Source organism: Solanum verrucosum, unplaced genomic scaffold, assembly GCF_900185275.1.
Source record: "Solanum verrucosum unplaced genomic scaffold, falcon-dt-bn FXZP01000142.1, whole genome shotgun sequence".
NCBI classification, from domain to species: Eukaryota; Viridiplantae; Streptophyta; class Magnoliopsida; order Solanales; family Solanaceae; genus Solanum; species Solanum verrucosum.
Window position 1 is genome coordinate 324,654 of NW_026020259.1, and position 8,872 is coordinate 333,525.

At 29.9% G+C, this 8,872-nt stretch overlaps 1 protein-coding gene and 1 pseudogene across 1 annotated transcript in view; both read right to left on the reverse strand.

The window, feature by feature from the left end:
• Positions 1-5,713: 5,713 nt before the first annotated feature.
• The window catches only part of LOC125833424 (PWWP domain-containing protein 5-like), a 21,685-nt gene continuing 18,526 nt past the window's right edge, over positions 5,714-8,872 (reverse strand). Inside the window, exon 2 of the mRNA XM_049512572.1 lies at positions 5,714-5,788. The gene's annotated coding sequence lies outside the window, so the exon portion shown is untranslated. The remainder of the gene's footprint in view (positions 5,789-8,872) is intronic.
• On the reverse strand, positions 5,937-8,244 carry LOC125833359 (PWWP domain-containing protein 5-like; annotated as a pseudogene).

Consider the following 8,872-nt stretch of genomic DNA (forward strand, 5'->3'; position numbering starts at 1 on the left):
AAGTTGTTTTGTAATATTGCATTGCATTGAGTTATTCTGTTGAGGTTTCCGCTGAGTTAAGAAAGCCAGGCCAAGGGTTCGCTTGGGGCCAGAAATGGTCTCCGGGTGCCGGTTCCGCCCAGGGTGTAGGCTCGGGGCGTGACAGATGAGGTGCAAGTTTAAAGTTTATGTTTGGGGTTATAACAAGTTGTTGATGTGCTTATCGAGGTTTGTTATGATTGATGATATGAAATGTGTGTATGATGAGATGTTGATGATATGATTAAGCCTGATACTGGGTGATAGGAACGGGACCTTTAGATTTGGGTCTTTTAATTAGGATATATCTTAGAGGAATTGGGTGAATATTGGGTTATGGGGCGAATAGTTGATTTATGGGTTAAAAAAAAAAGGTCAAACGGGTAGTTCATTAGGATTAAGACACGTGTAAAAATGAGAGGTCCGTTAGTGAGAGGGGCATGTGTGTACCTATAATTGGACGACATGGACTTATGTGGATGCAAAGTATAATGGAGGGTATAGACGTACCATTTATTAAAGTTCGGGGGTAAATTCGTCCTTTCTCCCTTTTTAGATATGTTAAACAACTAAAATCACTCCTAAAAATCTGCCAATTTGAATATTACTCTAAAGTGACAGTCTAACATTGTTTATTTTGAAAATTCAAAAAATTAAAATCGAAGACGAAAAAATTTGTAAAAAAAAATGAAAAACGAGAATACTCGTATGTTGGAAAAACTATATCTCAATATTATTATTATACATATAACGGACATGTAGATGAAAATAGTATACATATACAAATACATATGAATACAATTATGTAACAATTAACTAATCTTCTGTTATATTGTATTCTATACTTGTACCTGAATACAAACACACATGAATACAATAATATAACATGTAAATAACTTTATTTATATTGTATTTGAAATCTGTATTTGAATACAGATACAAATGAATTTAAATTTATAACTATCGATCGACTTTAATTTAAATGGTTTGATACTTATATTTGAATACAAATACAGAGAAATACAATTATATAACTACTATTAATTTGCTTTCATTTATAATGTATTTAGTACTTACATTAGAATATAAATACAAATGAATACATTTATGAATATATATATATATATATATGATTACAAACATTTAAATTCATTTGTCTCTGTATTTAATACATCTATATATATAATTATATTTGAATACAAAATACATATGAATACAAATTCAGAACAAGTATAGTGTTTTGATTCAAAATACAATGAATACAAATACAACGCAAAATATGGTGCTTTGTTTGGTCTGTCATTAGAGATACCTCTTGTTAGCCTCTTCTGATCTGCCATTAGAGTAAAAAGTTTTGGAGTTCCTTTTGGTTAATTCTAATTGAAACTGTAGAAATTGAATGGCACAAACACACAATATTTTTTATCTCAAATTGATTTCCGCCATTGTAATGGAAAAAATCTTCAATCGAAACCCTATGAAAATAGATGAAACATATAGATATATACCAATATAATCTTCATTAAAAATAAAGAAAAAATGCAATTAGAATATACTTAATGAAGATGAATCACAAAATTACTCCTGCAATCATGCAAAGGATAGTGAATCGGAAGGATTTTTGAAAAAAAAATCAAAAAAAAAGTCGATGATATATGAATATGGAAAGAGAAAACATTGAAAAGGGTAAACATGGAAACCACACCGTAAAACATGCCTTACATAATTGATTAGGCATGTACTAATTACTCTGCTATTTAATATTTGTTAATATACATATAAAATTGGAAAGAAATGATTATTCATGTGTAATTGATTAACTTTGCTATTTAATATTTAATTATATCCATATAATATAAAATAAGTAAATTATAGCTATTTATCTTAAACTAGGTAATGTTGTCCGGCTATGCACGGGCACGGGCCCAATAATATAAATAGTATGTTTTGGGGGCTAATAACGGAGATTTTGAAGCGATTGTTTGCGTGGATAAAGGAATAAGTTTTTTTATCACAAACTTGTACTTTATTTGACGTTATTCAAGGCACAATAAGACTATCCACATACAACATTTTTGAAATTATTTATGTTGTCAATTATCATGATTTATAGTATTTTTACATAGATTCACTTAAAGAATGAGTGGAATTTTTTGTATTTTTTTTCAAAACATATTTTATGTTGTCAATTATCATGATTTATAATATTTTTACGCATTTTTTTAAATATAAAAAACCCAAAAAAAAATAAGACAAATAAATTAAATGGACCCAATATATGTTATTTTGTTGTCTCAATTTATGTCACACAAATAAAATTTGGAGAGTCATCCAAATTTTAATTTTTTTTTAAAAAATGTTTTAAGTTATTAATTATTGTGATTTATAATATTTTGATGTAACTTTCAAATAACCAACATTACTGGTCAATTTGTCATTAATTTATGTGATATGGATAAAATTACAAAATTAACTCTTTTAAAATGTCTTTCAGATATTTTAAGTTGTTAATTATTATTATTTATAATACTTTTTTGGTAATTTTAAAATGATATGTGTTATTTTTTCTGTCCTAATATATGTGAGCCTGAAAGAATTCTGAGAGTGAACTTATTTATTATATAGCTTTTAAATATTTTAAATTGGTAATTATTGTAATTTTTAATGCTTTTTAAGTCATTTGTAAATGATATATGTTGCTCCTTTGTCCCATTTTATATAGTATAAATAAAATTCCCGAAACCAACTAAATTTTAAATATATTTTTAAAAATATTTTTAAATTATTAATTATTGCGATTTATAATATTTAAAAAAAAAGTACAAAACTTGTATCAGCCTAAAAAATGACCACGATAATTCGAAGCCTACAGAAAGCAATATGGTTGTACGTAATTTTTAAATACTTAATATATATTACTCCACTTGTCTCAATGTATGTAGCATTGATAAAATTTCAAGATTCAATCAAATGTTGTTAATTGTTAACATTTATAATACATTTTACGTAGTTTTCAATAATTTCACATTAAACAATACATATTACTACTTTTGGTCTCATTTTATGTGACATTGATAGATTAATTTTAACAATTAGTCAATTAATTTTTTTCTGTTTTTTTAATAAATATTTTAAGTGGTCAAAATCACGATTTATTGTATTTTATACATAATTTTTAACGATAGATTAATTTCAAGAATTAATCAAATTTTTATATATGTATTTATTTTTGAAATTTTTTATGTTGTCAATTATCATGATTTATAGTATTTTTTTACGCAATTTTTAAAATATAAAAAAAAAATTAAGACAAATAAATTAAAATGGACGCAATATATGTCTATTTTTGTTTCTCAATTTATGTCACACAAATAAAATTTGAAGAGTCATCGAAATTTGCATTTAAAAAAAAATGTTCTAAGTTATTAATTATTGTGATTTATAATATTTTTATGTAACTTTCAAATAACTTACATTGCTGGTCACTTTGTCCTAATTTATGTGATATGAATAAACTTACAAATCTAACCCTTTTAAAATTGTCTTTCAGATATTTTAAGTTGTTAATTATTATTATTTATAATACTTTTTTGGTAATTTTAAAATGATATATGTTATTTTTTCTGTCCCAATATATGTGACCCGGATAGAATTTTGAGAGTTCAACCTATTTTATTATATATCTTTTTAAATATTAAATATTTTAAGTCAGTTGTAAATGATTTATTATATTAATATATAATATATATATATATATTATTTTATTTCTACTGGGGTTTTATTATGATATATTATATATTATATAAACTCCTTTTATTATATAGTAGAAAAATAAATATATATTATATATATTATATAGTAGAAAAAAATGATTTATTATATTATATATTATATAGGGAGTTTATGATGGGACACATAGAACGTCCCATGATAAACTCCTCTTATATAATAGTAGAATTACAATTACAAAATTAACCCTTTTAAAATGTCTTTTAAGATATTTTAAGTTGTTAATTATTATTATTATAATACTTTTTTGGTAATTTTAAAATGATATATGTTATTTTTCTGTCCCAATATATGTGACTCGGATAGAATTTTGAGAGGAACCTATTTTATTATATATCCTTTAAATATGAAATATTTTAAGTCATTTGTAAATGATTTATTATATATCTTATTATATATTTTATAAACTCCCTTATAGTAGAAAAATAAATATATATTATATATAGAAAAAATGATTTATTATATTATATATTATATAGGGAGTTTATGATTGGACATCACAATGTCCCATTATAACTCCTCTTATATAATAAGAGAATATATATTGATGTTTGCTATATCTTGTAGTTTTTCCAATATATTTTATTGGTCTTATTGAATTATTGTTTTAATGGTTTATATAAAAAAGAATTATAGGATACTAGTTACTACATTTGCGTATAGGCTAAAGCTTCAATTCACATTATTATCCTAATTCTTTTATTTGTGTTATATTTACTATAGTTATTTTCATGTTAGTTACTATTGTTTTCATTTTCATTTTATGAGCATGGCGTAAAGTTACATATATTGCCATGTTGCGCCAAGTTGGAGAAGTCATATATTGTTTTATGAGCATTTCTTATTGGTTAAACCGAAAATCAAATCGTTAAAGACCAAAAATCGATAAAAAATAACTTATTAGTTTGTTTATTGATTTAACATATTTAAAAATTGAAAACTAATAAATCAAATCGACAATACATAAAATCGAACTACCGATTCATATCCCTAAAGGTAAGTGATAGTTAAAATGCTTTATTTTTGCAACAACATTAATATATATATATATATATATATATATATGTTGGGTAAATAACAATGCAAACAAATATATACAAATGTGTTGGGTAAATATGTAACCAAGCAAATAAATGTAAACCAATTTTAGATATTATCTCCTCTCAATATTTCAAATCTTTCAAAATATTATTCACTCAAACCGAATATTTCAAACCGATTCACGTTTACAGTATATTGATTTTAAGATTTGAGCTTTGAACATGAAAGAAGAAGAAGGTAAACAACGAAAGCATAAGGAAGAAGAAAGAAGGAAGAGAAGAAGAAGCCATTAATGGCTGAAAGGAAAAGATTCAAAGAAGTGAAGAAGAAAGCTTAATAGCTTGGTTTTAAATTAATAATTTTATCATAATTAGAAATTAAGTTAATTTAAAGTTGATATTTTGAAAAGCAATATGTATTTCTTTTAGTTGTAATTTCCCCCCATGAACATGAAACTTAATAGTTTTGTGAAAATTATTAAAATTCCCTCATCTCTTAAATATAATCTGGCCAAATGAGATAATAGCAAGTCATAGATAAGATATATGCATATTCTAAGACACCACATTAAGAAAATTACATATCTCACGGATGCATGTCAGCTTCTCCAAAAATAGTGTATTTTTGAAGAATCTGACAGAGATGCAACATCAAAGTGAACGAGTCCAGCAACTTAGATCTTTCAGTAGCAAAGACCAAGTAATTCAATAGTATCACACCCTTTACTACAAAAGCAAGTAACAACCAACAGAGGACAATCAATTGTAAGTGCATCTTACCTTTATTAATATGAAGAAATTCGAACTGTAAACACCAATTCATCAAGTATACTGTAATGACTAGATGCCAAATATTTTATATTTCCGGGTAAACGAATATATAGACACAAAATTCTTAGTTGAACACAAATAAATGGGATATTTCCCAGTCTATTTTTCTACTATCTAAAAATTTCTAAGTAGACAAAAACAGTCAAGCAGTTAATTTTCAGCTATGTGCAACAAATTCATATTAACATAGCTAACAAGTTAACTATTTAATCCGACGGGGAAAATCCAGCAAATTAGTAATGAAGAATTCATCTTACTTCAGTTTTGAACGCCCTTCACTGCTACTGATGCTGCATACTTCCTTTTACGTTTTGAGGTACAAGATGCTTTGCCGTGGTGATGGTGAAATACTGTAGGCGGTAACTGATGAGTGATGGACCCAAAAATACTGAATTTCCCTGACTTGCTAAAAGCAGTTTCAGCATCGGCACGCCTCTTGAAAACAACTTTTACTTGTTTTCTCTTGTGAATAAGCTTGGTCTCAGATTCACAAAGTGGACCATACTGACTAAATATTATGTTTAGATCTGCTATGGGAGGAACTGATTCTAAATCTGAAAAACTTAAGAATCAGCGTGGTTGGGGAGTATTCGGAACTTCCATCCACAAGATCAGATAGATTTTCTCTTTCTGAATTCTCAACCAACGGGCCTACTTCTTGTTTATGGTCCAAGATCGGACCTCAGGCCAGGAGAAGTCTCCCATTTAGCATTAGGAAAATCCACCTCGTTTTGGACCTCTGGTTCAAATAACACCTGATCTTCGGGGTTGCATTCAATAATTCCTATCAGTCCAATATGAGTCCTCAATACCTTCTATCGACAAAGTTTCAGCAGATGCTGAGTTGGATGAATTTTGTCCTATATGCTTTTCTGTCGGCTTTGAGAGGTCTGCTGACACGGTAGTTCCGAGCAAGTTAAATTCCTATAATCACAGAACAAACTAGCTTGTGACAGCAAAATACGACTCGCATTCATGGGATCCCTGGCTGCCGAATAGAGCTTTGAGAGCAATTTCTGTTGGAGAAGGGAATTCTTTTACTCAACTGTTCTCCTTCAGATTTCACGAGACCAAGAACTGAATCTCCAAATCAATATTTCTCAAGTTCTCATTATGCTCGCTCGTTCTTCGGGAGTTTCTGTCAATAGACTTGAGATTTCGCCTTGCAGCTTTATGAGGTAAAGACATCTTGTTACCACTGCTTGGTGACAATTCTTTTTTCCTTCTTTTTGCCTTTGAATTGCTAGGCATATATTCAAATGCTAAATGTCTCTTCTCAGAAGACACAGACTTCCTCTCTCGCCCAGCTATTCCTCTAGAATTCTTCTGATCATTTGATTTATGAACTGCTCCCATACACCAACACGGACATTGATTTTTACTTTTTTACCAGGTGCTCAGCAATCCCCGAGCAACGAGGACGCTTTGTTGAGGAAGTACCTTGGACATTAGAATTTTTCCTCCGACGCCACATCACTCTTCCCAAGCAGTGGTTCAACATCATTATCATTCTCAAACAAACCGCTAAATTCTTTCTATTACTGGGTGCTCATTATAACCATTCCAGCGATTAAAGGCCGCCAATTGAGCTTTTGCCAACACAAACGACAATCTGTCAAGCCGGGAATGTGGAGCTGCTGCTACTGACTTGAGTGTTTCTCACAAGTTCGGCAGGGTTAAATGGGGTTTTGATCTGAAAAGTTGTCACCTCCAATTCTCATGTTTGATTCCGCCTGGATACCAGCCTCTGCAACAATCTGAGATTCCATTTTTGCTCGGGCTTCCTCCGGCAAACATGGGCAGGCGAGCCCCAACTAACCCGTCTAGAGACTTCATCTAGAGCACAGTTCACTGCAGAGAAAGTGTTCTGAGTTGCTCTGTTTCTCCATCGAGAGAAGTACATCTTAAATGGCTTAATGCTAGATGCTTCATTCCATGCAAATGTCTGGTCACCAAAGTAAGCTATAAGATAGCAATTCTTTTTAAAGTATTTCATTGCGCTGTTTGATGCAGCAGAAGGGTCCAATATCTGCCCAGGCCACCAAGGATGACTCCTCACCTTACCCATACAATCGACACGTAAAACTTCCCTTCCTCTTCCATGGTCGGTGCTTAACCCCTCGTCTTTCTGGAACGATAGCATCAGGCCCACATTCTATACCATCATTAATGTTGACTGTTTCTACATCAGGAAACAGATCCATTTGTCCCACCTGATACATCTTGCATGTCATCGGCTCCTTCTACTACATTCCCCCTTCGTGCAAGATTGTGAAAATCCCATCAAATCAACCACAAGCTCACCATCAGCCGACTATTTACCCTGCAAAGGCCATTTCACCTTCGAGATCACATGGACCCAATCAACTCCACACCTAAACCTTCCATTTGCACTCTTAAACCCTTAACAACATCATTACCTTCTCCAAAAACCCTAACCCCAGCATCACATAACCGATTTCACAAACTAAATCCAGAGTTATTTCGATTTTCCATTAGGGTTTCATTTCCTGATTGATCATCAACACTAAACAACTCTGAAGTTTTGATCCGAATTCACCGACATTGGCAGAAATCCTAACACATATAACCACATACATAATAATAATAAAAAAACGCTGTAAAGCACATGACTTCAACAGCTAATTTCAACCATAGAACACATAGTTTCACATTTCTCGAAAATTCACCGACATGCGTGCGATCCTAACAATAGAAAACACTACTATTCAAAAAACGATGTAAGCACATGAATCAACAGCTATTTCAACAATAGAACCAAACGTTAATTTCACACATTTTGATCCAAATACACCGACATTGCAGAATCCTAACAAATAGAAAACCAAATACATATTCAAAAAAACGCCGTAAGCACATAAATCACAACAGCTATTTCAACATAGAACACCATAATTTCACACATACATAAAAAAAAACCGATGTAATCACATGAATCAGTAGTTATTTCAATATAGAACACATTAATTATACACATACATCAGGAAAAAAATTAAAAATCAAACAAACGTTACGTAAGCACATGAATCGGCAGCAATTTCAACATAAAACACATAATTATACACATACATCATAAAAACATACAAAAAAAACGCTATAAGCACATGAATCAGCAGCTAATTCAATATAGAACACATAATTACACAAATAAAATCAATTTTTTTAAAAAAAAA